General features: G+C 32.5%; 1 long non-coding RNA gene across 1 annotated transcript; it reads left to right on the top strand.

The window, feature by feature from the left end:
- The first annotated feature begins 845 nt into the window (after nt 1–845).
- On the top strand, nt 846–4861 carry LOC145956564 (uncharacterized). Its single transcript, XR_014432809.1, has 4 exons — nt 846–1218; nt 1348–1475; nt 2424–2556; nt 3499–4861. It is a non-coding gene; the product is annotated as an uncharacterized LOC145956564 (long non-coding RNA).
- Nucleotides 4862–9193: the final 4332 nt, after the last annotated feature.

Genomic DNA, 9193 nt, shown 5'->3' with positions numbered 1-9193 from the left:
CCCTACCATAACACTCTCAAAGTCTAGATAGATGACCATAGAAACCCTTCTACATCTTTTATATTTAGGAACTAATATTTCACATATTATACTTATAAATTAATCGTCCATTTCTTTCTATCTAAGTTCTTTTACATATTTTTCTAAATTAAGTTTTAATATTTTTTTAATGAACTTGTCAATATTTAAAATCAACATTATACTATAATCTTAAATTTTTATTATAAAAAAAATTATATATTTAAAATATTAATTATTATGAATTTTAATTTTGGACGAATATGGTATTGGTACAAGTTATTCATTATCAAAAATAGTGACTAATTTTTATCGGAACTGTGAACACACATCAGGTATTCCAATCCTAACATAATTTATTTCATATTCAAGATAATGATTTAAACTATGAACAACTTAGTTAAAAAAACGTAACTGGTTATCATTATTACTTGTCTCAATGTTCATTTTATTAAGAATTTTAATTGAATTAATAATATTCTCATTTTAAAAATTTTCAAATGCAATAAATTTGTTAACTTTTATAATAATTATCTTAAAAATTATATTGATAATATTTATAATTATATTATAAATATTATTAATAGTGACATGATGGGTATTTTGGTTTAATTGTATATGTAATTAGAGTTGTTGGGTTAAAAAATTTGTTATATGTTTGTGTATTTTACATATTCCATTTGTGTTTTTAGGTCTGGATTTCAGTTGTGAACAATTTTGTGTTAACGGATGGCCTTAAGCCACATGTGGGTTTTCTGTAAACTCATGAGACTCCTTTCATTTGAGTATGTTTATTAGTTATGTTCAAGGGGAGATACCAACTTAAATCAAATACATTATATAATGGAGAGTTCGAATCAAATCAAATACATTATACAATCGAGAGTTTGAATTGTTACTATAATTTACTGTTTCGAGGATTTCATTAGGTTTTTTTCTCATTTTTTTCAAAGGTATTTTTGATCAGATCATGAAATTTTATCAATGGTCAAGTTGGTGAAGATGGATGCCCACGAAGAGCATTTGAACATCATAGTGGGATTGGATAAGGGCAAATATTATCACCAACTAACGAATAATTTATTTCATCAACTTCTGTTTCTATAAATAATGATACCAACTGTCCTAATTGCATAAATGAATTCAAGCATGATGATGTTGGACGTGGGAACTAGGTTCACAATCCAATGAAATTTCCAAGTAAACAATTCTTTGTATTCATAACTTTAATATCAATGAAAATTCATATCACAATTCCCATAAAAGAGTCGTGTGTTTTTGTTGGTAGTTATTGATTATATGTTTCCTTTCGATGTTAAATGTGGTTAGGGTGATTGAGGAAGTGGTTAATGAATCTGAAAAGAATTTGGATGAAGAGAAGTCTACAGGTGAGGAAGATGCAACAAAAGGAAACAAGGACGGTCCTACTATTGACAATGAAGAAAAGGAGCTTGAGGGTAAGGTGGATGGTTGTTTCATTTAAAGCTTCTCGCATTTGGCCTAAATCTCTAGTTGCATCTTTAAAGTTTTCTACACTTCATGATCAAGAAACAAACAAAAGATATACATCTTATTAATTAATGACAAATCATTCAAATTCCCATAAACTTTGATATAGGTTGTCTATTTTCTCACCGATTTGAGGCTTGGCCTAAAGTTAGTAATGACATGATGGGTATTTTGGTTTAATTGTATATGCGATTAGAGTTGTTGGGTCAAAAATCTTGTTCTATGTTTGTGTGCTTTTCAAATTCTATTTGTGTTTTTAGGTTTGGATTTCAGTTGTGGACAATTTTGTATTAACGGATGGCCTTAAGCCACATGTGGATTTTCTATAAACCCATGAGACTCCTTTCATTTGAGTATGTTTATTAGTTATATTCAAGGGGAGATACCAAATTAAATCAAATACATTATACAATGGAGAGTTCGAATAAAATCAAATACATTATACAATCGAGAGTTTGAATTGTTACTATAATTTATTGTTTCGAGGATTTCATTGGATATTTTTTTCATTTTTTCAAAGGTATTTTTTATCAGATCATGAGATTTTATCAATGGTCAAGTTGGTAAAGATAGATGACCACAAAGAGCATTTGAACATCATAGTGGGATTGAATACAAGCAAATATTATCGCCAACTAACGAATAATTTCTTTCTTCAACTTCTATTTCTATAAATAATGATATCAACTGTCCTAATTGCATAAATGAATTCAAGCATGATGGTGTTGGACGTTGGAATTGGGTTCACAATCCAATGAAATTGCCAAGTAAATAATTCTTTGTATTCATAACTTTAATATTAATGAAAATTCATATCACAATTCCCATAAAAGAGTCTTGTGTTTTTGTTGGTAGTTATTGATTATATGTATCCTTTTGATGTTAAATGTGGTTAGGGTGATTGAGGAAATGGTTAATGAATCTGAAAAGAATTTGGATGAAGAGAAGTCTGCAAGTGAGGAAGATGCAACAAAAGGAAATAAGGATGGTCCTACTATTGATAATGAAGAAAAGGAGCCTAAGGATAAGGTGAATGGTTGGTTCATTAAAGCTTTCTACATTTAGTCTAAATCAATGGTTGCATCTTTAAAATTTTCTACACTTCATGATCAAGAAACAAACAGAAGATATGCATCTTATTAATTAATGATAAATCATTCAATTTCCCATAAACTTGGATATAGGTTGTGTATTTTCTCACCGATTTGAGGCTTGGCCTAAAGTTAGTAGTGACATGATGGGTATTTTGGTTTAATTGTATATGCGATTAGAGTTGTTAGGTCAAAAATCTTGTTCTATGTTTGTGTGTTTTTAAAATTCCATTTGTGTTTTTAGGTTTGGATTTTAGTTGTGAACAATTTTGTATTAACAGATGGACGTAAGCCACATGTGGGTTTTTTGAAAACCCATGGGACTCTTTTCATTTGAGTATGTTTATTAGTTATGTTCAAAGGGAGATATCAAATTAAATCAAATACATTATACAATGGAGAGTTCCAATCAAATCAAATACATTATATAATTGAGAGTTTAAATTGTTACTGTAATTTACTATTTTGAGGATTTCATTGGTTTTGTTTTCATTTTTTCAAAGGTATTTTTGATCAGATCATGAAATTTTATCAATTGTCAAGTTGGTGAAGATGGATGCCCACAAAGAGCATTTGAACATCATAGTGGGATGGGATAAGGGTAAATATTATCGCCAACTAACAAATAATTTCTTTCTTTAACTTCTGTTTCTATAAATAATGATATCAAATGTCCTAATTGCATAAATGAATTCAAGCATGATGGTGTTGGACGTGGGAACTAGGGTACACAGTCCAATGAAATTTCCTAGTAAACAACTCTTTGTATTCATAACTTTAATATCAATGGAAATTCATATCACAGTTCCCATAAAAGAGTCTTGTGTTTTTGTTGGTGGTTATTGATTATATGTTTCCATTTGATGTTAAATGTGGTTAGGGTGATTGAGGAAGTGGTTAATGAATCTGAAAAGAATTTGGTTGAAGAGAAGTTTACGAGTGAGGAAGATGCAATAGAAGGAAACAAGGATTGTCCTACTATTGATAATGAAGAAAAAGGAGCCTAACGATAAGGTGGATGGTCGGTTCATTTATAGCTTTATGCATTTAGTATGAATTTCTTGTTGCATCTTTAAAATCTTCTACATTTCATGATCAAGAAACAAACAGAAGAAGATATGCATCTTATTAATTAATGACAAATCATTCAAATTAAGTTTTGGTTGTATATGTAATGATTAAATTGAATTTTGTTGGCTGCTTTATTTACATGGTAGAAGCTCTCGTTGTCTTTTCCATAATGATGAATTTTTGTCTTAATTTTGAAAATGTTGGGATTTCAATTGCATTTATTATTCATTCTCATGCATTTTGTTTTTGGTTATATTTGAAATTTATATTCTCTAGGTTGTTCATCAATTGTTAAATTGAATCTAAAATGTGTGGTAAGAGATAACACTAAAAGAGTATGAGAAAGTGTTGGAAGTAGGCATGACAATCTAACCCACCCCCGTGAGTACCCGTCCGAACCCGCCCCGATTTGGACGGGGAAAACTCGTGTTTATCGGGTTCGGGTTTTCCCCGATTGATAAAATCGGGAGCGGGGGCGGGGACGGGGATGTTAATACCCGCCCCGCCCTCGCCCCCACCCCGCTTAATAATATAATTAAAAAAATATTTATATATATATAAACTATGTGGAAGAAAATATGCACAAATATTTTGATAATGCCAAAGTGATTATAAAGCATTGAAGAAGAATCAAGGTTGAGCTAAAGCATTGAACAAGATCTCAAGTGGTACATAGATACGTCTTGTCAACTTAGCTAAGTATGTAAAAAAATCTTTTAGAATTGCAAGTATGCTTGGCCTTGAGAATAAGTTTTCAAAAACCTCAAATTAATCTCTCTAAAAATTAAGCAAGTTTTAAATATTTTGAAAGGAAGTAAAAATGTTTTCGAAAGACTTAACAAAAGCTTTAAAGAATAGTTCAAATCATTTCTTAAAAGAGATTTGTGAAAGAAATTATTGATATAAAGTTTTCTACATGAAAGTTTATGAAACAATGCAACACATGTTCTGGTCATCGATTACCAGCCCTTGTAATCGATTACCAGAAGAAGAAAACTTCTAAAGTTAAAAGTTCAAATTCAGAATATAAAATGTGTTCTGGTAATCGATTACCAGACCCTTGTAATCGATTACTAGAAGATAAAACTTCAAAATTTGAATTTAAATTATACAACGTTCCAAACATTTTGAACTTAAACCGCTGTAATCGATTACCAAGTCTTGTAATCGATTACCAGAGCCTATTTTCTGAAAAATTATAGAAAGTTACAACTCTTCATGAAAAGACATAACCTAAGATACAATTGTCTATAAATACCTATAATTTTTCAGAGGAAGGTTACAAACTCAAGTGTGAAAAACTAGTACAAAAACTTCATGGCCATAATTACTTGAAAATTCTTTAAGAGTTCTATAAGGTGCATCATATTGTAATATCTACTCTTTAAAAGAGAGTCATTCTGTAATACTCAATTGATCATTGGATCTGTGAAGGAGAAAGGGTTTTTCTCCTTGTTGGTTTTCGAATCTCAACACAAGGAAAGGGAGTTCCGAGGTGTTGGAGGATTCAAGTCTTGTGAGGTTTACAAGAGTAGTGGAAATCTCAAGTGGGAGACTTGAGGACTGGATGTAGGCAGGATTGGTCGAACCAATATAAAATCAAGTTTGCAATTCTTCTTCCCTACACTCTTATTTATTTGTTATTTAATTGTGTTCGAGTTGTTCTACATCATCATTTTTTACATACAAATTTGTCTAATGAAATAAATTGATAAGAAAGTAATTGGAAAAACTTTTACAAGAGGAAAATTTAGAACACTTAATTCACCCCCCTCTTAAGTTATACGAGGCTAAGTGACTAACAAGTGGTATCAATAGCAGGTTTCTTGTATAAGGCTTAAAAGCTTCAAGAGTTGAAATGGCCTCATCAAATTTTTTATTTTCCGAAGGAAACTCCTTTAATAGACCTCCAATATTCAATGGTGAAGGGTATCATTATTGGAAATCTAGGATGCAAATTTTTATAGAAGCCATATATTTAAACATATGGGATTCTGTTGAAAATGGTCATTTCATTCCCACTATTGTAGTAGGTCATGAAATAAAAAATTTACCCAAAGATCAATGAAGTGATGATGATAGAAGAAAAGTTCAATACAATTTGAAAGCCAAAAATATAATTACTTCTGCATTAGGAATAGATGAATACTTCAGAATTTCAAATTGTAAAAATGCAAAAGAAATGTGGGACACATTAAAAATAACACATGAAGGCACAAATGATGTTAAAAGATCTAGGAGAAACACTCTCATCCATGAATATGAATTATTTAGAATGAATCAAAATGAAAGTATTCAAGACATGCAAAAAAGATTTACACATATAATCAATCATCTTGCATCCCTAGGAAAAGTGTTTCCTAATGAAGAACTTATTAACAAAGTTTTGAGATGTTTGAGTAGGGAATGACAACCGAAAGTGACTGCAATTGCTGAATCAAAAGATCTGACAACCATGTCTCTTGCCTCACTATTCGGAAAACTTCAAGAACATGAAATGGAACTAATGAGACTAAATCAATATGAGGAAAGATGATGGAGGAGGCCCATGGGCCAAGGGCCCAACTACTAGAGCTATGGCCAAGAGTGATGGAGAAGGTAGGAGGAGTGAATGTTTTTCTTCTCCTATTCTTCACCTAGCTTGGATCTTCTTCAAAGGAGACTTGGAACCGAAACTTCAAACACTTGAGAAGGAAGGATTCTCGGAATAGGATAGGCCTAAGCCTTGGATGGAAGCATCCAAGCTTAAGGAACAAAGGATTCCTCACTTCAAAGAGAAGGAAAGAGATGAACTCTCCTAAGGTTTTTGAGGTGAGAAATTTCGGAGACTTTGAAAAGGAAACCCGGCTCAATGGCTCTCAAATTTCTATATGCAACAAAGTGATTACAATGAGTGAAGAAGAAGGCTTAAATGGATCCGGAATTAGGCACACTTGGCGCCAATGTGGAGGCTTCACATGTGGCGCCAAGTTTTGAATTCAAATTTTGAATTTGAATTCAAAACTTAACTCACATGTGCAAGTCCGGTTCACATTGATGCTAGGTGTATTTAGGTTTGATTTAGTGTGCATTTAGGGTTGAATTTGAGTCACACATGTTCAGCCAAGGTGGCACCATCCATGTGACTCAAAATGCAACTTAAATGCATGCCAAATTAAACCTAGTTTTGAATTTTGAATCCAAAACTTAACTCACATGTGCAAGTCCGGTTCACATTGATGCTAGGTGTATTTAGGTTTGATTTAGTGTGAATTTAGGGTTGAATTTGAGTCACACATGTTCAGCCAAGGTGGCACCATCCATGTGACTCAAAATGCAACTTAAATGCATGTTAAATTAAACCTAGTTTTGAATTTTGAATTCAAAACTTAACTCACATGTGCAAGTCCGGTTCACATTGATGCTAGCTGTATTTAGGTTTGATTTAGTGTGCATTTAGGGTTAAATTTGAGTCACACATGTTCAGCCAAGGTGGCACCATCCATGTGACTCAAAATGCAACTTAAATGCATGCTAAATTAAACCTAGTTTTGAATTTTGAATCCAAAACTTAACTCACATGTGCAAGTCCGGTTCAAATTGATGCTAGGTGTATTTAGGTTTGATTTAGTGTGCATTTAGGGTTGAATTTGAGTCACACATGTTCAGCCAAGGTGGCACCATCCATGTGACTCAAAATGCAACTTAAATGCATGCTAAATTAAACCTAGTTTTGAATTTCGAATTCAAAGCTTAACTCACATGTGCAAGTCCGGTTCACATTGATGCTAGCTGTATTTAGGTTTGATTTAGTGTGCATTTAGGGTTGAATTTGAGTCACACATGTTCAGCCAAGGTGGCACCATCCATGTGACTCAAAATGAAACTTAAATGCATGCTAAATTAAACCTAGTTTTGAATTTTGAATCCAAAACTTAACTCACATGTGCAAGTCCGGTTCACATTGATGCTAGGTGTATTTAGGTTTTATTTAGTGTGCATTTAGGGTTGAATTTGAGTCACACATGTTCAGCCAAGGTGGCACCATCCATGTGACTCAAAATGCAACTTAAATGGATGCTAAATTAAACCTAGTTTTGCCTAATTCAATTAAACTAATAATCCTCCTTAAATCCTAATCTAATGACCTAAATACAATGGTCAATGAAATACAAACATTAGGAAATAATAAAAGAAACAAAATGAGCCCAATATTGGGTACCAAAAGCCCAAAGACCCATGAAGCCCAAAACTAGGCCCAATAGGCCTATGGCCCAAAAATGCTACTCTATGTGGTTCAAAATACAAGACCAAAATATAGGAAACCTATACTAACATGATATATACAAGATATAAGAAAATAGCTAAAACCAAGTATGGTCCATGAGAAGCTCAACTTGGGCCTTTCAAGCCCATCGGGCCCATTGGGCCTTGACTGGCCCAAACCTTCATGTCTAGCCAACTCCTCTTGGCTCCTTCAATATGTCACCTCTTGCCTTCCTAGGCATGATTCCATCATCCCCTCCCTCTTGAAAAGGATTTGTCCTCAAATCACGAAGATGCATGGAATAAGAATCATCACCTACATACATAACAAACCATGTATAAGAGGTGACATGTTTAGAGGAAGAAAATGGAATGTGGATCCTAAGGGGAATCCTTCTAACTAGCCTAGCAAAGAAAACTAAACTATTAAAATGAGAATCCCTAAAAATAGAAATAGGATCCTCTTCTAAGTATAATCTAGAATGAAATCCTAAAAATGTAGTGACACTATGACTAAGACAATGAAAAGAATGATTCTTAAAAACTACAACATCTTGCCTAAAGTACCCTAAATGGTAGCCTAGGATTTTCCTAAAATATAAAGAAACAAATGCTAGAAAACATCCTAATCAATTTTGAATCATATTGTTTGGTAGATAAAATGTCTTGGAAAATCTTGAAAACTCATATAAACTATTTTTGTCTTGTAGGGAAGGGTGCAAATTAAGTTCAAATAAAGATGAACTTCCCATAAGATCAAAAATAGAATATGAAATATGACAAGATGTATCTATCAAAAAATATATTCCAAAATTTGGGTGCTTTATTAGAACAACTATGGTAGAAGGAGTCCTAAAGAGAGGAAGGCTATCTTCCTTGGGCACCTCCAAGGAAGTAGCACAAGAAGTGGAACTAAGTGTAGTCCACTCCTTCTTCACTACATCTTGAAGTTGAGATTCATTTTTCTTTAAAATATTTTGTTCTAGAATCTCTACTTCATGACTAGTGGTAGCATAAGGGTAAGAGTTAAGGTCTTTATGTATGAAGAAAGTATTTTGCAAATGGTTTATAGAACAACTCTCTTCACTCACAAGTCCTTTAGAGGAGATATTTTCCTCCTTATTCTTCCCTAAGAGCAATGCCTTTTTTCTTTCTTTTTCTCTTGTTTTTCTCAATTTTTCTTTCGCTAAAAGATTTTCTTCCTTTTGTTTAAGAATGTGAATTTCTTCCTCTAAAATTGCAAGTTGTGCTTCTCTTTC

Source organism: Cajanus cajan, chromosome 3 (assembly GCF_000230855.2).
Source record: "Cajanus cajan strain Asha chromosome 3, NIPB_CcT2T_4, whole genome shotgun sequence".
Classification (NCBI taxonomy): Eukaryota; Viridiplantae; Streptophyta; class Magnoliopsida; order Fabales; family Fabaceae; genus Cajanus; species Cajanus cajan.
Note: the sequence above shows the minus strand (reverse complement) of the source record. Positions and strands in the feature narration are given on the sequence as shown.